We start from the raw sequence: 25,117 nt of genomic DNA on the forward strand, positions 1-25,117 counted from the left end.
TGTTTTTGTTACTATTTGCTCTGTAGTATAGTTTAAGGTCTGGTATAGTGATGCCACCTGCTTCACTCTTCTTGCTAAGGATTGCTTTAGCTATTCTGGATTTCTTATTTTTCCAGATAAATTTCATGACTGCTTTTTCTATTTCTATGAGAAATGTCATTTGAATTTTGATTGGAATTGCATTAAATCTGTATAGTGCTTTTGGTAGTAGGGTCATTTTGACAATATTAATTCTGCCTGTCCAAGAACAAGGGAGATCTTTCCATCTTCTGAGGTCTTCCTTAATTTCATTCTCTAGTGTTTTGTAGTTTTTATTGTAGAGGTCTTTAACCTTTTTCCTTAAGTTGATTCTCAAGTATTTAATTTTTTTGATGCTATTGTAAATGGGATTTTTCCTAATTTCTCTTTCAGTGGATTCATTGCTAATATATAGAAATGCCTTTGATTTATGGGTGTTGACTTTATATTCTGCTACTTTGCTGAATTAATTTATTAGTTCTAGAAGTTTTCTGGTGGCATATTTTGGATCTTCTAGGAATAAAATCATATCGTCAGCAAATAGTGATAGTTTGAGTTCTTTTCCCCCATCCATATCCCTTTTATTTATTTCATTTGTCTAATTGCTCTGACTATAGAGTTTCAAGAATTATGATAAATATAAGTGATGAAAAAGGGCATCCCTCTCTTGTTACAGCTTTTAGAGGGAATGCTTTCATCTCTATTTAGAATGATGTTGGCTTAGGGCTTAGCATAGATAGCTTTTACAATGTTGAGGTATGTTCCCACTATCCCTAGTTTTTTAGTATTTTGAACATGAAGGGTACTGTATATTGTTGAATGCTTTTTCTGCATCTATTGAGATGATTATATGTTTTTATTTTTAAGTCTATTGATGTGATGAATTACATTTATTGATTTCAGCGTGTTGAACCAATCTTGCCTCCCTGAGATGAACCCTATTTGATCATGGTGCACTAGATTTTTTATGTTTTAGTATTCGATTTGCCAGAATTTTATTGAGAAGTTTTGCATCTATGTTTATTAGAGTTGTTGGTTTGAAATTTTCTTTCTTTAATGTGTCTTTGTCTGGTTTTGGAATTATGATGATATTAGCCTTATAGAATGAGTTTTTAAGTGTTCCCTCTTTTTCTATTTCCTGAAATAATTTGAGGAGTATTCATATTAGTTCTTCTTTCTAGGTCTTGTAGAATTTAGCTGTGTGTCCATCTGGTCCTGGGCTTTTCTTGCTTGGTAGATCTCTGATGGTGTATTGTATTTCATTGCTTACATTCAAATCTGTTTAACTTGTGTATATTATTCTGATTCAGTTTTGGCAAATCACATGACTCTAGGAATTTCTTGATGACTTTGATATTTTCTATTTTATTGGAGTATACATTTTCAAAATAATTTCTAATTATGTTCTGTATTTCTGTAGTGTTCATCATGATATTTCCTTTTTCATTATGAATATTAGCAATTTGAATTTTCTCTCTCTTTCTCTTCATTAACATTGCTAAGGGTTGGTTTATCAATGTTATTTATTTTCTCAAAGAACCAACTTTTTAATTTGTCAATTTTTAAAATTGTTTCTTTTGTTTCAACTTTATTGTTTTCAGCTCTGATTATAATTATTTCCTGTTCTCTACTGCTTTTGGTGTTGATGTGTTCTACTTTTTCTTGGGCTTTGAGATGTAATGTTAGGTCATTTATTTGTTGACTTTTTCTTTTTTTAAGGAATAAACTTCATGCAATGAACTTTCCTCTTAGTATTGCCTTCATAGTGTTCCAGAGATTTCAATATGTTGTATCAGTGTAAATTCACCTCTAATAATTTTTAGTCTCCTCTTCGATGTCTTTTTCAACCCATTATTCATTTAATAGCAAATTATTTAGAATCCAGGTGTTGCAGTAGCTTCTATTTTGTATTTTATAATTGATTTGTAATTTCATTCCATTATGATCTGATAGAATGCAGGGTAGTATCTCTGTTTTTTTTTTTTTTATTTGCTGAAGAGTTGCTTTGTAGCATAATATATGGGCTATTTTAGAGAACAGTTCATGTGCTGCTTAGAAGAAAATATATTCACTTGGTGATGGATGAAATATTCTATATATATGTCTGTTAAGTCTAAGTTCCTGAATGTATTATTGTATTCTATAGTTTCTTAGCTTAGCTTTTGTTTAGAAGATCTATCCAGTGGAGAAAGAGGTGTGTTAAAGTCACCCAGAATTATTGTGTTGTGATCTATTTGACTCTTGAACTTGAGAAGTGTTTGTTTGATGAACATAGATGCTCCATTGTTTGGGGCATATATATTTTTTATTGTTATGTCTTGTTGCTGTATGGTTCCCTTAAGCAGTATGAAATGTCCTTCTTTATTCCTTTTGATTAACTTTGGCTTGAAGTCTACTTTATTTGATATGAGGAGGAACCCCTGCTTGTTTTCTCAATACATATGAGTGGTATGATTTTTCCCACCCTTTCACCTTCAATCTGTGGATGTCTTTCCTGTGAGATAAGTCTCTTGAAAGCAGCATATTGTTGGGTCTTTTTTGTAATCCAATCTCCCTGTCTATGTCTTTTGATTGGTGGGTTTAGGCCATTAACATTTAGGGTTATTATTGAAACATGATTTTTATTCCCAGCTATTTTTGTCTACTTTTGGTATTTAAACTGACTTGGTTTCTATTTGATTGGTTTTTCCTTTAGTATAATACCTCCTCTGCTGATTGTCATTATTGTTTTTTACTTCCTCCTCGTGGAATATTTTGCTGAGTATGTTCTCTTTCTAGTTGTAATTTTTAAAAAACTTTTGTCTATCATGAAACATTTTTATTTCATCATCAAATCTAATGCTTAATTTTGCTGGATATAAGATTCTTGTTTGGCATCCATTTTCTTTCATAGCTTAATATGTTTTTCCAGGATCTTCTAGCTTTAAGGGTCTGGGTTGAAATATCTGCTGAGTTCCTAATTGGTTTTCCCCTGTAAGTAATCTGATTCCTTTCTTTTGTGGCTTTTAAAGTTCTCTCTTTATTCTGTATGCTAAGCATTTGCAATATAATATGCCTTGGTATAGATCTGTTGTGATTTTGCACATTTGACATCCTATAAGCCTCTTGCATTTGATTTTCCAATTCATTCTTCATGTTTAGAAAATTGTCTGTTATTATTTCATTAAATAGATTGTTCATTCCTTTGTTTTGTGACTCTATTAACTCGAACCCTCCTCTTTCCCAATAATTCTTAAATTTGATCTTTTTATGTTATCCCATAATTCTTGAATGTTCTGTTTTTGGTTACTTATGATTTTCACTGTGTGGTCAACTTTGTTTTCAAGATTATATATTTTGTCTTCCTTGTCTGAGGTTCTGTCTTCCAAGTAATCTAATCTGTGGGTGGTGTTTTCTATTGAGTTGTTAATTTAGTTTATTGTTTCTTTCATTTCAAGGATTTCTTTTTCTTTTTTCAGAACCTTTATCTCCTTATTGAAGTAATCTTTTGCTTCATGTATTTGATTATGTAGCTCTTTATCAAAATGATCTTTTGCTGCTGGTATTTGCTCTCTTATATCATCCTTTAATTCACAGAACATTTTAATTATGTACATCCTGAACTCCTTCTCTGTCATGTCTTTTGTTGTGCTGGCCGTAGATACTAATAATGTAGTATGTTTGGGAAACTTTCTTCCCTTGTTTTTTCGTGTTGTTTATGTGTTTTCCCTTCTAGCACTGTGTATCTAAGTGTTATAGTTTTTACCCTATAGGCTTATAGTATCCCTGCAGGGTTCGAATACCTCCCCTTTAAGGGGAAAAACAATATTAAGAGAACCCAATACAAACAATATACAACCTTAAACCAAACAGGTGCTATTAAGACATTTACAGTTTTGTCACAATATACAGAAATGGTGAGTTCAATTATTATCTCCAATATAAACAGTGGGCTTGCAAAAGGGTCTACAGTTTCTAATGGTGGACAAAGAGAGAACCAAGGGTGGGGTGTAGGATGAGATATTGACGGTGTAGGAGATGAGGATATAGAGATTTTAGATCTTAGAAATCATGAAAGAGGAATATAAAGAAGTTGGTTAGTAGCAGGAGAAGAGAGAGAAGCTATTTGGGGGAGACAAGAAAGTAGGAAGACAATAGAGTACAAAAAACAAACATAAATATTAAGAAAATAAAAAATACATAAAAATAGGAGATAAAAGAATATACAACACAACTGTAATATACTATTCAGACATCTCAGTCCTTCTTAGCCTAATTCATGAAAAGTACTTGGTTTCACAAATGTTATTGATGATGATGATGATGATGATGATGATGATGATGAGAGAGAGAGAGAGAGAGAGAAATATCTTGTATTCTTGTATGATTGTTGTTGTTGTTGTTGTTTTTAAACAGAATCTTTCCTGCTTCCCTTCTTATCCAACATGTGGGATTGTCTGTTATTTCCTGGTATCTCCACCCTCTGGATGGTGAAGTTTATTAGGATGGAAGGATGGTTCTTGGGGGTGGAGCTCCTAGAGGTGGGGTATAGCACTTGCTGGTCTCTGATGGGAGACTATACCCCAAGGATCTCCTTTGGGGTCCACTCATGTGATGTGGGCAATTGTTCTTACCTCCTCATATCACCTGTAAACCTCACAATTAGTCTCTAATTTAGTCTCTAAACTGTGTCCCACTCATTCTCTCCCTTTCTACTTCCCATTCAGGAACCTTTCCCTCCAGAGGTCTTGTGGGCTGTGCTCTGGGAATTGCGCACTTGTTGTGGAGAGCTGTTTTGTATTGGGCAGTTCGGAAGCAGGTTTTGCAAGCTGTTGATGGCCAGGTAGCCACAGGCACTGTTCTGGGTGTATTGGCTGCCAGGGAGAAGGGGGAGTTGGGGACTTTTGGTACCTTGATACTGTTTCTAAGCTTCAGTTGGTGCTCCAAGCTGGGAGTTGCCCAAAGTAAAGATGGCAATAATGGTGTCCCAAGATGGAGGTGGCTGCATTCAGTGACAGGCTGTCAGGTTGGGTGGGGCCAGGCAGTGGTGGTGGGCTACAGGTTCAGAGATGCAGCACTGTGGCATGCAGTATTGTGGCGGGTGGCTGTCTCCAAACCCTGTATGTTGTCCCCAGTTACAGGCTACTGCACGTAAGGGTCTATGGCAGTGGTTGTAGTGTCCCAAGATGAAGGCGATTGGGGGAGCCCCACCTTGGTAGATGGGGGTCCATCAGCAGTGGAAGCTGGAGTTCCTATGCATGGGCAGTGACTAGGTATCCTGCGTGGGAACAGAGGCAGGATTCCTGTGCAGGTGGGTGGCCAGGAGTCTTGCATGGGTGCTGAGGCTGGTGATCCTACACAGGCACCTGGAGGTCCTGTGAGGACAATTGGCCAGGAATCCTGCACTGATGCTGAAGCCTAGAGACCTGCACTAAAGCTGAGTGGACCTGTGTGGGCATGGTAGCCATGATTCCTGCATGGGAACTGCTGTCGGGGGTCCTCTAACCACATGCAGAGAAACAGTATTCCCACAACTGAATCTCAGGTCACAGAGTGACACACAATGCAGCCTCCCTCTAGCCTGCCATTTTGGATCCCTCCAAAGTTTCATTAATTTAAGCTTTTGTCTTCTTTTATGTCTTTCTTTTGATATAATTTGCTCTTCATTTTCTAATGTCTTGAACACTCATTTATTTTCAGCCTTTATTGTTACATGATTAAAAAAACACTTATTTCTTCGTGTCTCCATAATTATCTGAGTTGTTCTCTCTCATCCTCTCTTTCTCTCTATTTTTAAAATTGTTTTCTAGATAATATAAAATTTGTTTTTGTTTCCTCCTTATTTCAGAGATTATTTAAGAGAACAGGGTCACACTTTCCAAGTGACTCAGTTGGCATTTTTTAGTTGTACTTTTTATTGTCTGTTTATAATACTTTGGATAATAATAATGAAATATAGCCTTTAAACTTAATATTTTGAAGAATATTTTTTATCAATCATAGTTTAATTTTGTAAATGTTTTACAAATATAAATAATTTAAATTATCTGTAAAATGCAGAATTCTTTTCTCTAATCTATGTCTCTGTCACTTTCCCATAGAGTGTAGAGCATTTACTTTAGAAAACTCAAAATTGTAAATTCCTTCTCTGTTTCTACAACTCAGGAAAGGACCTGGGAGTCATCCCTTTGAAATGCAATCATCAAGGAATTTAGCTTTCCTATCTCTGGTTCTCCATGGGAGGGTAGAACCCTACTTAGATAAGTACCAATTAGCAATCACAGATGGCCTAATCACCTTGGCTAACATCCTGCCTATGCCCTCTAGTGCTTTTCCACCAGCCCACTAAGCACTTAAAAACTCTTTTTTAGTGGAATTTAGCTCTGTCACTGCCCCTATTGCAGGAGTCTTGAATAAAGGCTTCATTGTCATTTCAAGATGTGCCAGGCACAATTTCTCTTTGCACTCAATACTTGTTAAAAAGGTAATATATTACAGCTTGTTGATTTATTATTCAAGTTCTCTATACCCTTCTTTTTTCTAGACTAGTTGAATCCTTTATAGTTTCTGAGATGTGATGAAATGCCTATGTGTCCTTGCAAACAATACCAACTGGTTCTAATCTTTAGTATAGGAACTTTTTCTTTGCAGCCTATGAAATGGGGCAGATGCATTTCATGCCTACAAAACATTTGAAATCATTATCCTAAGAATAATGAAATCCAACTTATTTTTCATAAATATAAATGTGGATATAAATATAAATATAAATAGGAACTTGCAAAGTGATTTTTCATAGGTCTTACAATAAATTATCTAATGACAGGACTAGGCCAAAACTCAAGTGTTCAAATTTTAGTCTGTCCTTTTCACTCTTACAGGGACTAATTATACATTTTATGAGAAAGAGAGGAAAGTCTATTGCTCTGTATCCTCTAAGGGAAGGGAAGGGAGAATACTTGAATCATATTTGGTCTCTATTGTTTTTGCTGAGAGGCAGACTTGGCACAAATGTTGTGTTAGTCAACTTTTTTTCACTGTGTCAAATACCAGAAGAAATCAACTCAAAGGAGGAAATATTTATTTTGGCTCATGGTTTCAGTCCATGTTTGGCTTTGGGCCTTAGATGTAGCAGAACAGCAAGGTAGAAAGGCAGAGGGAAGCTGCTCAGCTCATGATATCTAGGAAAGGGGTGGGCTGTTGGGAGACTTCACACACACACACACACACACACACACACACACACACACACACACATCTTGTTTGTCTTCCTCTGTGTAAATCTTTACAGGTAGAGATTTGTGCTATTTTATTCCATGCTTTGCTCTGTCCTCAACATCTAAAATAGTGCCTAACACAGAGTAGGTAGCAATGCCTATTTGTTGAATGAATGAATAAAAGAGGAAATGCAATAATCATTGATGTGGTATACATATAGAGAGGTGGGGGGGGGGGGAAGGGACACCAGACACAAGATAGAGCCCTCAGGGGCACACTTCCTCTGACTAGGTTCCACTTCCAACAGTTTCTACCACCTTCCATTAGTTCATTCAGATTATGAATTCATCAGTGTATTAATCCACTGATGGGGTTGGTACTCTCATGATCTGATCACTTCCCAAAGTCTCACGTCAGACATTGCTGGATTTGGAGTGCAAGCCTTCAGGGACATTCTAGATCCAACCACAACACTGGTGAACCTATTGAGACAACAACTTATTTAATAGTGGGTTATGTTTCTCATAGCTCATATCTAGCCAATATTTGGCCTTACTTAGAAAATAAAGTTACAGATATCCAGTCAAATTGAATTTGTGAAAATGAATATTTCTTTAAGTATAATTTATAACTCAGACAATGTTTGGGGTACATTAAACTGAAAGAAAATTTAATGTTTGAAATTTCAATTTAATTGGACATCCTATAGGACTTTGGGGGATAATTGAGACACGTGAGTAAAAACAAACAAACAAACAAACAAAATCATTTCAGACTAGTACAGCTATTCGAGTAAAAAGAAGGGATGTAGTCTATCCTTGTAATTTTCAGAGTTTGTAATATAAAACATTGGAGATCTTGGGTATGTGGCATTTGTGAAGTTGGCATGTTTCCCTTTTCCAAGTTGCATATTAGAAAAAGAATCCTCATTAATAAGCCAAAAAAAAGGACATTTCATGATTTCATGCATTGGAAATAGAACAAATAATATTGGGATCAGATCCTAATGGAAACTTTATCAAGTTTTTCTGACAATTCTTGAGATAAACCAGCTGATAATTCAGCTAATTAATGAGGATATGAAAACTTCCTTGATAATTCTTCCTTATAGTTAGAAATTTGTAGGTAAAATTTTAAGAGACAATAGAAGAATTCTCAATGGCCATGGAGCAAGAATTATTTTATTGTCTCTTCATACTTTACATAAAAATCCCTAACTACAAAGAAGAATTTATCAAGAAATCTGTGTTTTGATATGTTACTAAATTTGTTAGCACTGTTTGGGAGCATGAGATAATGCTTTATACACATGTATCAATTTGCACTGCATGTTCCTGTTATGCCAGAAAATAAAAATGAATTTGTTGCTTGGGCAAAGATTTAAAAAAACCAAACAAACAGAAGTATTCCATGATAATGTCTTCATAGAAATGTACATTTGACTATAATATAGTTGGTAATTTGCTTCCTACCTCTGCTCACTCACCTTAGGTTAGAGGAGGGTGGTGGGGTGGAGGGATGGGAAATGAGCTGAAGTTCTCAGTGTCTGCAGGAAGCCAGAGGAGGCTTAGGCAGTGATTGCCTTGTGATTATCTGGAAATTTCTCAATTCTTAGTGCCAGCAATGTTTACATAAACTTCAATAGATTTTGTGCTTTGGGGTTTTCTTATTAACTTTGCAGTAATAAGATCACATATTTTATGCAACTGATATTTTGGATCACATTTTAAACATTAAGTAGGGGTTTAACTGTACCAGGAAGCTCATGATACACAGACTACTTGATTGAACTTCATTGTCTGTCTGTGGGCAGTAAGTGAGCTTCACCAGATGACTATTGTAATAGCCTCCTCATTGGTCCATCTGCCTCTGCTCTCACCTCTCCTCTTTATTTTTTTTTAATACTTCTTCTTTTTTTGTTTAATTAAATGTTTGTTTATTTAGTTTTTTTTTTTAATGTGGGTGCTGGGGAATAAACTCAGTGCCTCAAGTGTGCTAGGCAAGTGCTCTACCACTAAGCCACAACCCCAGCCCTCTTCTTCATTAACACAGCACTCAGCGCAATTCCATTACAACACAATTAGATTTAATCTGTTCAGAACGTCACAAAAACTTTCCATCTCATTCATACACCTTAAGTCCCTGCAAAGTTCTCTGTGACTGCCACTCACCCCTTCTCTGAGAACTTATTTCTTATTCTCCTCTTCATCACTTTGTTGACATCCCACTAGAATTCTCAGATCATATCCAGCATATCCAGCTTCCAGCTCTCTCTGGCCTCAGGATTTTGGTGTTTAGTTTTTCCTTTGTCTTAAATGCTTTCTCTCTCTCTCTCTCTCTCTCTCTCTCTCTCTATATATATATATATATATATATATATATATATATGCACATGTATATTGTATATGTAATGAAAAGTTTACATATAACACACATATATGTATATATGTAAAATGAACAAATTTCTCACTTCTATTAGATTTTTATTGAAAGCATCTTGTGGGGAACTTCCTCAACTGATCACCTATAAAATTTCAACATCATTCCCAGTGTAGCACTTTTATCTCCCTTCCTTAAGTTGTTTTTTAAACCTCCCAGCATGTATTACTAACATATTCTATCTTTTATTTATTTATTGTTTGTCTTTCTCAATGTAAATCTTTACAGACACAAATCTGTATCTGTTTTGTTCCATGCTCTGTCCCCAACACCTAAAATAGTACATAACACAGAGTAGGTAGCAATGCCTATTTATTTAATAAATGAAATGTTCTAATCATTGGTGTGGTAGCCAAATCAGCAACATTGATATCACCAAGGAACTTGTTAGAACTGCAAATTGTTGAAGCTCACCTCTATCTACTGAATCAGAAACTCTGAGAGTGACAAGCAGCAATCTGTGTTTTAACAATTCCTTCAGATGATTTGGATGTACATTAGAATTTGAGAACCATTGCTCCACAATTTTTTCTCATCCACAATTTGGTACTAAACACACAGTATCTCTTTTCTTTATGGAGTGAGGTTGATGGCTTTTCTGTATATTTATCTACCTTTTTGAAATTAGCTTGTTTAAAACCAAGTTGCTTATTTTATTTTGGTTTTTCAAATGGGATTTTTCCATTACTTAATGTTCAACCAACTCAATGAATGTAATACATCTGTGAAGAAAACAAACATATTCAATAATGACTATATGGAAATATCTATTATTAGGAAACTTTCAGTTTGGATAAAGCATGCTCAGAAAAGTCATTTTACTAATTTATCTTTTCTTAAAGAAGCATCTACTTAAAAACAAAAGAACTATCATATTAATCAAAGTGAAGATGGACATGAATTATTTGAAAAAAAATATTAAATAAACAAATCCAGATTTAGGTGAGGATAGAGTTTTTCCAAAGGATATTGGTAAGAGGATAAGTATTCCAACAGGAAGCATGTTATGTTTATCAGATCTACCAGTCTCAAGATTTAGGCAAAAAGGGGTTTTCTATAATAAGAAGAAATAAGAAAAGCTAGAAAGAAGTGGCTGGGGGAAGTGGGGCAAAGGTGATAAAAAGGTAGCAGTGGCTTGAGGGACAGTAGACCAGAGAATGTTGGATTCTGAGGCTGGCCTAGTCACTGAGGGGTCACTGAGGAGGGGGTGTATGCTGGTGTAGGCCGAAGGTGGTCTTAAGTTTCAGAAATCTCTGGGAAGGAGAGAACCAAAGTTTGGTTAAAAAGGATTTTGTTCTGACAGATCAGTGGGAATAAGTCAGCGTAGCTAATCATTTTTGAGGGGAAGAATGGAAATTTAGAGGTCTATGTCTGGCCTTTTGGTAAACAAAAGAGTGGCATCCATGAGTCTTAACTAAGTCAAGTGGAGGATGGTGATTCTTTACAATAATTCATTTCCTTGAACACACACACAAAAATAGGGAGATTACTTAATCATTGCTCTTTTCTGGGATCACAGGGCTTATATGAGATTCAACATTGTCAAAGTTAATGTCCAAAAATGAATGAGTTTTGGGACAATAAAGTTTGGGAATGTTTGGTATCCTCAGGTGACAACTACATTATTAGGAAGATAATGCTGGAATTTTTTTCCCATCTATGACTTATGTAATTAAAAAGTTTACACATAGAATGAGAAGCTAGAGATGAGTTACATGTGTTAGAGAAATATAGTTGAAAACAAAACAAAAATCTCCTGCCAACCCATAAACCTACCCACAAAGGTAGAAAAAAGAAATAAACATTTTATTATTGAATGAACATTAAAACTGAATGTAAGGTTCATTATAGTCAGTCCACTAAGAGATGAAAACACATAAAGAAATATCGTTCTTTTGTACAGTTAAAGAAGGTATGATCCATTATACCCATGTTCTCAAGATAGAGATTACTAGTCCTCAAGTAAGAAGACTTGACAGAACTATTTTTTCACACGTAGTTCACTCTATATTCACTTATTCATAGGGGTGACCATCTATGTTTACCATGTAGCTTTATCCAATTGAAAAATGAGTTTTTCATATCTTTATGACAGGTGGTAGTTTTGCAACTTGGAAATGATGTACCTTGACAATTAGGCCAGCATCATCCTGTAGAAACTGGAAGGTAAGGACACTGTCTTCTTGGATGATTACTGCAGATAAGAAAAACAAACTGTTTTCTTTTACTCTTATACTCTTCTCAATACTTTCTGATACCAGATATGGGGGTTTCTGTGGACACCAACTGAGTGTCATAATTCTATCACTTCTGACACTATCTACCTGGGGTTAGTGTATACCCCATGAATTCACAACCTGCTTTCAAGATGCCCTTCACAAACAATAGGTCCGTAAGGTATCCACAACTTTGGCTATAAAATGGAGTTTCCCATGACCCCCTTCTCTGGTTTGATAATTTCCTAGAATGGCTCACAGTGCCGCAGTCTGGCTGGGCACAAAATCACGAGCCACTCACAGCCTTGTAGATTCAAACAGCAATTCTTTATTTCCGAACTGTCACCGGCACTCTACATGCACGTTCTGGGGAAATCCACACTCTCCACTGGGCTCTGAATCCCAAATACTCTCTGAATCCTGCGAGAACTCAATGGGAACTCAAGGAGCGGGTGGGTGCCTGAGGCAGCAGGATACGCCCTATTCCCAGCAGGAATCACCTTAAACCTGGAACTGCCCTAAACCCAGATGCCCTAAACCCCGATCCGCCCTAAACACTGATCCACCCTAAACCCGGATCCGCCCTGGTCCTTGAGCAGGGTCACCTTACTCAAACATTCATGCAATGTCACTGCAAATGACCTGGATCCAAGGCAAGCCCATTTCCACAATAGAGAGTCATTCCTCTAAGCAACATTGGGTAGGCTGACAAGGAAATTGCCATGTGTCGTACCTACTTAGCTATGGGTCTCAGCATCTCCCCCCTTCTGATTAATTAAACAACAAGCAATGTGGCTTAGGGACCGTGCCTGGTAGGTTGTCCAATTCAACATATGGTTCTTACCCGTCATGGGATGAACTGACCTGTAGGCGTCAGCCTCCTGTCTTAGGTTGATACCACTGCAATTGGATTATACCCGTCACTGACTACCGGTCCAGCATACAGCCATACTTGTGGATAGGCCTATGCACCAGTGTGTGGGGGGGTGAGGTTCTTTGCCTCACCTCTGTTGGCCCCCAAATTTGGCCTTGGTGCCAGTTGGGGGGTGAGGTTCTTTGCCTCACTTCTGTTGGCCCCCAAATTTTAGACCATCACTAGCAGAAGGGAGGAGGATACAGAAATGCCACGACACCAAGCCAATTGATGGCACCTTTGGAAAAATTGCATCACTGGTGACACCATCAGCAAAGATATGCCAGCACTACCACAATTCGCTGCACTAAACGATAGTTCACAATGTATACAAGTGATACATAGTCCAGGCAAGATCTGCAAGCAGTTCAAAGCGGAGGAGTCTATCAATATGTCCATTTCCTCCCAAAGTAAATCAACTCCTTGATTGAGCATTACTTGTTGAGTTACATTCATTGATGCATCCGTTTATACAGTTTACTGTGATAGCAATCATAGAAGCTGTAGTTTGGTTTTATCTTTGTCTTCACCGGCACTGGGATGAAGATAGGAATTCTGGCAATGATGCTAAAGAGACATTATCCTGAACAGAATTATTAAATATAATGAAAAGGAAAGGTGAAAGTAAACAAACAGATCTGTTAACCTCCTTTAAAAACAATCCTTAACAGCTGTTTACCTAATTTAAATTAAACCATTTAAATCACGTGAATAAAAAAAATTCGGATCCATATTTTCATGAGCACTCCTCATATATGAAACATGGACATACGCACATACAGACATACAACACAAAACACAGGAGTGCACACAAACGTACAACACATAAGACAATAGTAAAGGCCTTGTAGCTTTACACAGGTGAAATTTCCATTGCAATGCTTAAAAACTCCACAGTCAAAAAATAAAACTGATCAGAAAAACATTAAACTAGGTTTGTATGAGCTCAAAAAATAAAATAGAACTTTATGATGTGGGAAAAAGCAATAATAAAATAGATATTGAAAAAAGCATCCTGGTTAATCACTGTCGCAGATGTAAGAATAGCCAAGCTAGAGCTCTGGATATCAGCTGTTATGGATTTGAGTCAAATCATCTTCTTTTTGGTCTGTAGAAATTGCTTTGGTTAGTCTCTCTGGAATCCAAATCGGCTGCTGTTCTTCCTGTGGAAACACACAAACAGAACCCCGACTCCAGACAATCACTGGGTCAGGACCTTTCCATTGTCCTGTTAGAATATCTTTCCAAAGTACCTTAGGCTTATGTACATTTTTTGGATACATATGTCTTTCCGCAGCACTAAGTCCCGATGAATCCAAATTTAAAAAGTTTAGAGTAAAAAGGTCATTTTAAGTTTATCTTTGGGGAATATATACCCCTTTCCAATTCCCTCTTTTTGCTTTAATAAGTACGTTTTAATAGTTTGATGAGCTCTTTCAACTATGCCTTGTCCCTGTGGATTGTATGGGATTCCTGTTATATGAGTAATGCCAAATGATGAGCAAAATTGTTTAAAAGAGGTAGAAGTATAACCAGGACCATTATCTGTTTTTAACTGTTTAGGAATGCCCACAGTGGCAAAATTTTGTAAGCAATGAGCTATAACATCTTTAGTTTTTTCTCCGGCATGGAGGGAGCCCATCAAAAATCCGGAAGAAGTATCAACTGTAACATGCAAATATTTTAATTTTCCAAATTCTGGCAATTGTGTGACGTCCATCTGCCAAATATGGTTAGGTATCAGTCCTCTAGGATTGACTCCAAGATTAACTTGTGGTAAAAAGGTCACACAATTTTGACATTGTTTTATTATATGTCTGGCTTGTTCCTTAGTTATTTTAAAATGATTTTGTAAAGTATTAGCATTGACATGAAACCTTTTATGAAAATTTGTAGCTTCTTCTAGTGTAGAGAAAATATGTATGTCATGTGTAGTTTTATCTGCTAAATCATTGCCCAAAATAAGGGCTCCAGGCAATCCTGTATGTGCCCTGATATGTCTTATAAAGAATGGATCTTTTCTGTCCCAGATTAGACTTTGTATAGTGGAAAACAAAGAGAAAACAGTAGAGGAAGGAGAAATCCTACCAGCATCTTCAAGGGATACTATAGCATTAACTATATACTGACTATCAAAAAATAAATTAAATACAGAATCTTTAAACATCACAAAAGCTTGTAATACTGCATTAAGCTCTACCTTTTGAGCTGATTGTTTGGGTACTAAAAATGTAAAAGTTTGATCAGGGGTAACTACTGCTGCTGTACCATTATTTGACCCATCAGAGAATATATTTGGAGCATTCATGATAGGGGTTTTTCTTGTCATTTTTAGAAAAACTACAGGATGCTTAGACTAAAAAGACAACAAAGGATTAGATGGTAAGTGATTATCAAATGAAACATTAGATTTACACATGATTATTGCCCAAGTATTTAACTCATTAGCTAACTCATCAATTTGATCCATAGTATATGGAGTAATAATTTTATTGGGAGAAATTCCAAACACTCACTTCGCTGCTTTTATTCCTTTGAGTATTAATTGTCCTATAGCCTCAGGATACCTAGTGAGAATAGTGTTAGGAGAATAAGATAAATGTATCCATAATAATGGACCTTCTTGCCAAAATACTCCTGTAGGAATATTTTTTGTTGGTAGTACAATAAATAATAAGGCAAACTTATATCAATTCTATCCAAATGCATATTTTCCATATGTGTTTCAATGATTTTTAATGCCTTTCTTGCTTCAGGCGTTAACATTTGGGGTGAATTTGGATCTGATGGACCTTTTAGAATATCAAATAAAGGTCCCAACTCTCCTGTTGGTATGCCTAGATAAGGCCTTATCCAATTTATGTCTCCCAATAACTTTTGAAAGTCGTTAAGTGATTTGAGTTGATCTAATCGTATTTGAATTTTTGGTGGACAGACCATGGTTGAGGATAATAGAACTCCTAAATAATTAATTGGAAAATTTAATTGTACTTTATCTATTGCTATCTCTAGATTATAATTTTTTAATAAGTTTGTAAGTGTGGCATAACATTCCAGCAATGTGTTTTTATCTTTATGTGCTAATAATACATCATCCATATAGTGAAATATTTGTAGTTCAGGATTTTGATTTCTAAGTGGCTTGATTACTTTGTTAACATAGATTTGACACATAGTTGGACTGTTAGCCATCCCTTGAGGGAGTACTTTCCATTCATATCTCTGATCAGGACCTTCATGATTTAGTGCAGGGATAGTAAATGCAAAACGTGGACTATCCTCAGGATGAATTGGAATTGAGAAAAAATAATCTTTAATATCTATAGCTAAAACATGCCAGGTTTTTGGCAAAGCAGACAATTGAGGAATCCCTGATTAAGCAGGTCCCATAATAACCATCTCATTATTAATGCCTCTTAAATCTTGCAATAATCTCCATTTACCAGATTTCTTTTTGATGACAAAAATGGGAGTATTATGGGGAGATATGGAAGGTTGTATATGTCCTTCTGCTAATTGTTGTTTGACCAGTTCATGGGCTACTTGTATCTTTTCTTTAGTCAGGGGCCACTGAGGAACCCATACTGGTCTTTCTGATTTCCAAGTAATTTTGATTGTCTCAGTGGCCCCTTCTGAAAACCCAATCCATGTCTATTTATTCCTTGATTTATTTGAATTGGTGCTGCTATACCTTGTTCTTGTTCTCTTAATCTTTTTTCTTTCCTAAAACCTTGTCTAGCCCTAGTAGTGGGCACATTAGGATTGATGTTATTTGTTAATGTCAAACCTAATTGATCTAGGACATCTCATCCCCATAAATTTATAGAAAGATGATCCAATACATATGGCTGTATAGTTCCTTCACATCCTTCAGGATCCTTCCAATCTAATATCATTGCACTTCTATGGGGATTAGTCACCACTCCTAGGCCTCAAAGCGTTTGAGTGGCTTGTTGTAATGGCCAATGTTTTGGCCATTCTTGACGAGATATGATGCTAAGGTCAGTACCTGTGTCCAGTAGCCCATTAAACTCATGTCCTTGAATATTTAGTTTTAGCATTGGGTGAGAATCTAAATTTAAAGACAGCATAGCCCAATCTACACCTGTGGAGCCTAATCCCCTGGAACCTCTTTCTACACTACGGCTGGAGAATTTATCATGTAGGCTGGGTATTATTAACAACTGTGCTATTCTATCTCCTGGTGAAATTATTGATATACAACAACTGATAATATGTAAGTAAAATCCACCAAAGCCAGTCATCTATCAATATTAAATTTCCTGATTTTGATATTTGTAACTGTGTGAACTAATGTCCTTGAACATGAAAATCAATACTGAAACATTAAGAAGTAAGGAATATGATATTTTCAACTTATTCTCAAATGGCTGGGGGAGGGAAATTATATATTTAAAAATAAAATGAAAGGGAGATAATAGACAAAAAAAAGAAATTGAATAAACCAGATGATAAAGCAAATACACCAAAATGTTCACAATTTGTTGTTCTTGGTAAAGGGAATACAGGAGTTCTCCATAGTAAACTACAATTATTGTAAGTTTTAAATGATTTCCAAATAAAAAGCTTACAAAAACATTTTGTACTTAATCTGCTCATGCCTGGGTCTTTGGCAGTACCCACCTAGCCCACAGGAAACTCATCTAGCTGTTCAGTCCATAGCCAGTTGTTTTATTAATGGCATTGCCTGTTCTGTATCCCCAAAAATTCTGGAAGCTGATTGAATAAGAAATTGATAGTTAAAAATAATAATGTTGTTTTCTTATTGTAACTTATGAAATCCAGCATGTTCAATAAGCTGGCTGTTAATGTTCAAAAAAACCCAAACAAATCCTGAAATGTTGTCCTACATGAAATAGATTTATATTCCCTAATTCTTCTTTTCTCCTTCTGTAACCCTCTGTAACACTATGCTTAAAATGCCTTATTGCTCCATTCTTTCTGACTTTTTTCTTTTTTAAAATATGCATTTACACACCACATGCACAGAGTCGGTCTTTTATATGCATGGATTTTTGAATCCGTAGATTCAATCAAACATGGTTTTAAATATTCAGGTTAAAAGAACAAAACAATAAAACCCTATATCTGGGTTAAGCATGTACAGAGTTATTTTCTTGTCATTATTTCCAGAACATCACACAGTATAACAACTATTTCTATAGCATTTATATTGTATTAGGTATTATAAGTAATCTAGAAATAATTAAAGCATATGGGAAGATATACATAGGTTATATGCAAATATTATACCATTTTATATAAGATGAATGAACATTCTTAGATTTTGGTATCTGCGGGGGTCTTAGAACCAGTCTCTCACAGATGGAGAGGATATACCTATGTATTCTGTTCTAAAAGCTGCTTTGGTCACAACTTTAAAATATTGTTTATCTGACACTATATAGGCTTTTCACATTACAAAATACAAGAATCTATCTGACTGTAATGACATCCATTTGTGGGTGTACCACGATTTATTCAACTAATTTAAAATTAAAAAAAAATTTAGTTGTAGATGGACACAATGCCTTTATTTTATTTATTTATTTATTTTTAAGTGGTGCCAAAGATTGAAACTAGTGCTTCATCTGTGCTAGGCAAGTGCTCTACCACTGAGCCACAACTCCAGCCCTGGCTAGATTATTCTTGATGGCAATTTCTTTTCCATTGTTAGTGATAATAAATAACTTACTAAATGATTTATTTAGGATAAATCTTTAGAAATGTGTAGACATACTTCCCTAAATGTCGTATCTGAAGTCGCACTTGTAGTAAGCAGAGTGCCTCTTTCCCCACACTGTTATCAAAACTGTAGTGAATAATATGTAGCTATGAAGTACTTAGCCATTCACAAAGGGATCATAATCAGAAGAAAGACAGTGTCACAACTCAGAATGAAATCATGATTTTTTTTTTCTGTCCTTCCTTCCCCTCCTCCTTCTTCTTTGCAAACAACTCTTCAAATTTCAAACCTGAATATTAATGGGAAAAGCAAACAAAATCATTTAAAAGTACTGCCAATGTTGAATATATTCAAAGCTTTCCAAAATTTGATAGCTGGATCTGAAATTGTTTTCCGTATGAATACAGCAATTTTGTTTCTGGCTGATCATGTGGATCACTGCAGAACCCACCTCCACTTTTGACTGGTTAGTTTCAGGGACATCTGTGTGAGTGGGATGTTAGTACATTCTGCAAACACTGCAGAAGTATGCTCCCCAGGATTGTTAGTTTTATGCTTCTTTTGATATTATTCCAATTCATTGCTTTTCTTTTTCTCTGTGTTGCCTCTTTAAAGACTAAAATAATTATTAATTACAGTAAGGTTGGAACAGGAAAACTGTGGTCCTTTATGTAGCTGAGCACCTGGTAGCATCTCAACTATGAATTTGCACTCCAATTTCTTTGTTTATATGGTGAAAATTCAGATAATTTGTTTTCCTTATGATGCTGCATTGTCCACAGGTGGCATGTTCCTAATTTAATCCTTAGTGAAAATTATGCTTAAGTTCCCAAGAAGCATGTATTTAATAGAAAAGAAACACAATTCAGGTAACTGTGTAGGATGGACAAAGACCTGGCCTGCTGCTCTCATGAATAAGTCCCTCATCTGAAGCTCCTAAAGAAGTCAAATGCTCAGCTTGGAAGTTACTTTAACTCTTTGTGTCTATCAGAATCTATGTAGGCCAACCAAAATAATATTTTTATAAAGTAAAATCACATTCTATTAGAGGGCTTAAGTTTTGCAAAATAAAGTAATGATTTGTTCCCCTCCATCTCTGTATTTCTGAAAGCTGCATTGCTGGGGCATTATCTGTCTCTAGGAAGTTGCAACAAATATGGAGAGTAATTTTTATAGGTCAGGGCTTGTAGGACAGAAACAGTCTATGAAATACAGTACATGAGTTCTTATCTATTTATCACTTTAGAGTGCTCTTTGTCTGAAGAAAAAAAAAAAAAAGAGAGAGAGAGAGAGTTTGCGAATCAGTGGCCAGCAGGCTGAGTTGGACTAGCAGTGTTTTGTTAGTCCAACATAGGGTGTCATGAACTGAGTGTGTGCATTGTCTACAGATTTGTCTGTTGTAATTCCAAACCTTCAACGTGATGGTTTTAGGAGATGGAGTCTTTGGGAGGTAATTTAGGTGATAAGGATGGAGCCTCATTAAAGATATTGCCTCTCATAAAAAGGAACCCCAAGTTGGCAATCTGCAACCTCACCTGACTCTGACTATGCTGGAATCCTTATCTACCAGCTTCCAGAACAATAAAAAATAAATTTCTATTGTCTTAAGCCACGGAGGATATATATGGCACTTGGTTATAGAAGACCAAATGAAGTAAGACACAGGGTTTTTAAATATATTGATAGTCGCCAGGATTTTAAAATCTGGATTTTAAGTTTCTTTGGAAAACTGGAAGATCTTGTACTGCTAGGGTAACACTCCTACACAGTAATAATTCAGAATGGAATTATCACTGCCCTCTCTGGATGGAATATGGGTTTCACTCACTTACCTTTTGTAGATCACCTCCTTACCTTTTGTAGATCCTTGGATTTACAACCCTTGGTAAATTCTGGGAAGACAGAATAAATTTATCTTGTTTTGAAATGAGAGAAAATAAGGGGATTCTACAAAATAGCTCAATTTGTTATGTTTTCCTCAAAGTCTCACATTCCCTTTGAGTAAATGATTCTGTGCTCCACAACATACCTTGATGAAGGCACTTTTCACAATAGATTACCATTGTCTCTTCCCCCAAGTCTGCCTTCTCCCATAGACTCTGTGAGCAGAAAGTATACCCTGATTGATGCTGTTATGTCACTGTGCCTGTCTCTGCATGTCAATCCCTGAATAACTGCTTTCTGAATGAATGAATGCCTAAAGGAATGTATGAACACATACTCTATTCATCTATTCAGGAAGTCCTGAGTTTCTTAACTAAAGGAGATAAAGTTGACTTAGGATGGATTCTTCTCAACACTTGATACTTTCTGGGTAGTTTGCATCATATAGAATTCTGAGTTGGTGCCATTTGAAGCCTGTATTACATATTAGAGTAATACTATTGCTATAGAACAGCTTTGTTTTTCTCTGAATACTGGAAATAACAATTCATTTTTGATCATCCTATTAAAATTAACACAAAACCTAACAAAAGCTCATTATTCCTGTCAAGTTTTTAATCATTACCTGACAAAAGAAGAAGCTGAAGTCATCCAAAAATATAATTTCTATCCTCCCTTTGGAAGAATAACATGTTCAAGTTTCTTCTCATTGTAATTTCAATTCTGTTTTTAGTCAGCACTTTATAAAAGAATAGTAAAATCTTCTCTCTGATCTCACCTTTGTGAAGAATGTAAATACAAAATGTTCAATGTTTTGGAACAGTTCTGATATATTTCTGCTTTAAATTAGGATTGTAAAAGCTGGAAGATGCCATATTCATTTAATCAAAGGGTAAATATCTTAGTGACTGCATTGAAAAGAAAGCTATTGAACAAATGGTACCTGAAGGAGGCTATTCTAATTGGAATTGTTGCATAAGAAAAGCAAAAGCAATTCCCTGTATGGAAAAGGCAAAACTGATTTAATTGTCTTATTAAGGACAGGTCTATTGTGAATGAGCTTTTAATCATTTTATCACAAACTTTTAAAGTTGCTTTTAGATTTGTTTCTCACATAGAGACTGTCATGTCTCCATCATTCTCAGTTCATGCAGTTATCAATCACTTTGACACTGATATATTTTATCAGAGGTTAAATTTAAACTGTGGAATTACATGTATTGAATTCTATCTTGTGTGTCTTATAAAATTGGAAATAGTTTCATTTCTATTTGGGGAAATTATCGATTAAGGCATTTTTTTAAATAGGAAGAAGGTTAATACAAGATCTGATTCTGAGAAACTCCAAGAAGATTGAATCATCTGGGAGTATTGCCTATTATAAGGATATCAGAGTCCTAATTAAGCAAGATGGTGTCTGGAGAAGTAGCAATGCATGTCCCAAATGCATTTTTTAAAATTCTTTATCTCTAAAAGCACATTTTTACATAATGTATTCAATAATCAAAGACTGCATATTTGGTATATTAATTACATGCAACTATTTTAACTACATATTATTTTAGAATATCATTAAAATAAAATGAATGCTTTAAAACAGAATTTATTTAGTGTTTATTGATTATGGAATACCACATTTTTCTTACAAATGTGATCCTCAACAAAGATTTGTCTCTATTTAAGACATGAAATTTCTTTCCTGTTTTAGAATAGGAGTATCTCAAATTACACTTAAAATGTTGCTTTTATGTTCTTTGTTTGACTGTTTGGTGACAAAGGAGTGCAAAGGAAATTCATCCTACTCGCCACTGGAAATGAACCTCCCATCAATTTCTTGGTAAGTTCCTGTGGTATTAAAGCATTGCAAATGTGTAGCAATGACTGAACCTGAGGAGTAGAGATTTTCCCCACACAAATATAATTTTATATTTCTTTAAAGAAGATTTTAAAAATACCTAACAAAGTGAAAGCCTACCAAGTTAATCTTCTCGGGTAAATTCTTGTTTGATGTGTGATCTCGATAGGAAAATAGGAGCAGCAGGCACATAAGGCCTGCTGGGATGTTCTGCTAAGTATTGGACTTCTCCTCAAAGAACCTTTGTCACAGGCTAGTCACTCTGCTTTCAGGACATTAGTAAACTTACTTCATGTCTCTCAGGAGGCACCTGGCTGTGGGTAAGGAGCAGGAAGCCCACCTCCAGGGTCAGGGTATGACTTCTGGCTCGGGGCTGTGGAGCACAGGAAAAGGCTGCAAAGGGACTTTCTCCCAACTCTGGGCTCTCTGTTCCTCCTGCAGGTCCAGGAAATCTCTCATTTCTAAAGTTGAAACCTGAAAATCTTCTCATTTTCTCCAGTTTTCAATTGCACCATTTGTCTGTGGCAGTGTGAGGGATGGTATAGCTCAGTGCTCTAAGGGCTGGTTGTGATGAGAAGAAGGCAGTCCTTTTGCAGGCTCAGAGGCACTGCCTCTCATTTCCCTTTAGTTAACTGTACTTACCTATGAAGCAAATTCACTGAGTCTCCTTGCTCCTGGATTATGGACTTGTATTTCTTTGGCAAGGGTGTTCTCAACCTCCAGATATCCAACTTCATCTTTATACCACTTAGAGCTTTCCCCAAACCCAAACAATATCAATGTTAATAAAAATAAAGATTTATTTACTCCACACTGTTATGCTTGCAGCAATGAACTGATGTAGTTATAATAAATGCTATTTTTATTTAATCTAAATATATTACATTAACATTTTTCAGTCATAAGAATCACTGGGCTAATAGTACTATAAACTACAAAAGGAAATATGATGATCTATTTCTTGAGATTTTTTCCCTTTATTCTTTACATTATTACTTAATTTTTATTAATTATCACCTCATTCCTAGACTATCAAACTAGTTTTTCAATTGTTTCTCTTGTTGCCAGGTTCATCCTTGTCTTCAACACCAAACCATTATGCCATATATTTTGAGATTATTTTTTCTGGAAAACTAGTTATACTACCTTTAGCAATGCCCACTGTTCATCACTGAAGTAAAAAAAAAAAAGCATATACTTACTAAAAGATAAAGTTTGGATATACTGTTGTCCTGTTTAATAGTCTTTCTTGGCTTCACATTGCCCTATGCATACAGTTTAAATGCCTTAAAAATGGTTCATCTGACTTATTTGGACTGGTCCATGACTAGAGCTCCTTTCTCCTTACTACATTCCAATTTCTCTGCATTTTCTTACAGTATCGTAATCTTTTGCACACTCTGCACCCTCATCCTAAGGAAACAGAGAAAACAGAGTGAGCTCATGATTTGGGAACTTGTATCACACTTAAAGACAAGGGATTTAATTGGAAAGAACTATCTGTAACCTGACTGTGTCACTCTGTCCCTACTCCAGCAACACTGAAGGGTTTCTTATCTTGGTTACATGCCTTCTATCTGTTCTACCCAGATCCACCCCTGCCTTGCTGTTGGTTTTCTTTCAGTCTTATGCCTTTGTCATGCTTGATTCTGTCCCAGAGACTTGCTGATTGCTCAGTTTCAAAAGCTACTTCTTCCTCTTTATGCCTAGTTAATACCTTGTTATATCGTTCTTTTTAGGAGGGAGGAGTACTGGGGATTGAACTCAGGGGCACTCTACCACTGAGCCACATCCCCAGCCCTATTTTGTGTTTTATTTAGAGACAGGGTCTCACTGAGTTGCTTAGTGCCTTGCTTTTGGTGAGGCTGGCTTTGAACTTACATTCCTCCTGCCTTAGCCTCCCAAGCTGCTAGGATTACAGGCATGTGCCACTGAACCTGGCTTAGTTATATCATTCTTATTTTTCACATCTCTAGTCATTTACTTATTCCTCAAGAAATGTCTGATCTGTCAGACAACATCTTTTTATTAAAAGATTTTTTTAGTTGTCAATGGACCTTTATTTATTTATTTAATTATATGTGGTGCTGAGAATCCAACACAGTGCCTCACACATTCTAGCAAGCGATTTACACTGAGCTACAACTCCACCCCAAATGTTCTTCTTATATGCTCCAAGAGCTCTATGTGCATTGCCTTCATAACACTTTTTTACAGTAACAGTTTTGCATTTATTTTTCTGAGTATCTAGTCTTCTCCATAATACTACAAGATCCACCCCATAATACTGCAAGATCCAGTAAAGTAAGAACTATCGATATATTTTTTAAAGCTCTGTCTGTGGCATCCAGTTAAGTGCTTGGTCACAATTGGTATGCTCAATAAATGTTTTAGAACGAATTTTGAATGATAGATCAAAGTCATGTCTTAAGTGTACTTCAAATAACTATATTTTGATACAGAGTTACAACTCCTTTTTCCTATAATATACATTAGAATAAAATATTTTATTAATGTTAATCTTTCCACAACATTATTTCTTTCTTTGTTTTTTTTTTTGAGTAAGCAATACAAGTTAACCAGATTTTCTTGTGTCCTACTATCATCCTTCCTAGGGATAAGTAGGTTTATTTTACTTTTTTTTTTTTTTTTTTTTTTTTTGAGCTCCAAGTTGCCAAAAATTCATATGATAAGACTTTCCTATCAATGTTCCTTAAAAAATGTCATAAACATTGAAAACATGAGTATTGTTAAACAAATACCTAGAAATAGGAGGGAAACATTAACAAAAGGAGAATTTGTGTGCAAATACCTGGGTGTTCAAGCAATTCTGACATAAATAGCTTAATGAAGAATGATGATTCAAATGATTTCTGCTTACCTGATAG

The sequence above is a fragment of the Marmota flaviventris genome, chromosome 5, assembly GCF_047511675.1.
Source record: "Marmota flaviventris isolate mMarFla1 chromosome 5, mMarFla1.hap1, whole genome shotgun sequence".
Taxonomy (NCBI): Eukaryota; Metazoa; Chordata; class Mammalia; order Rodentia; family Sciuridae; genus Marmota; species Marmota flaviventris.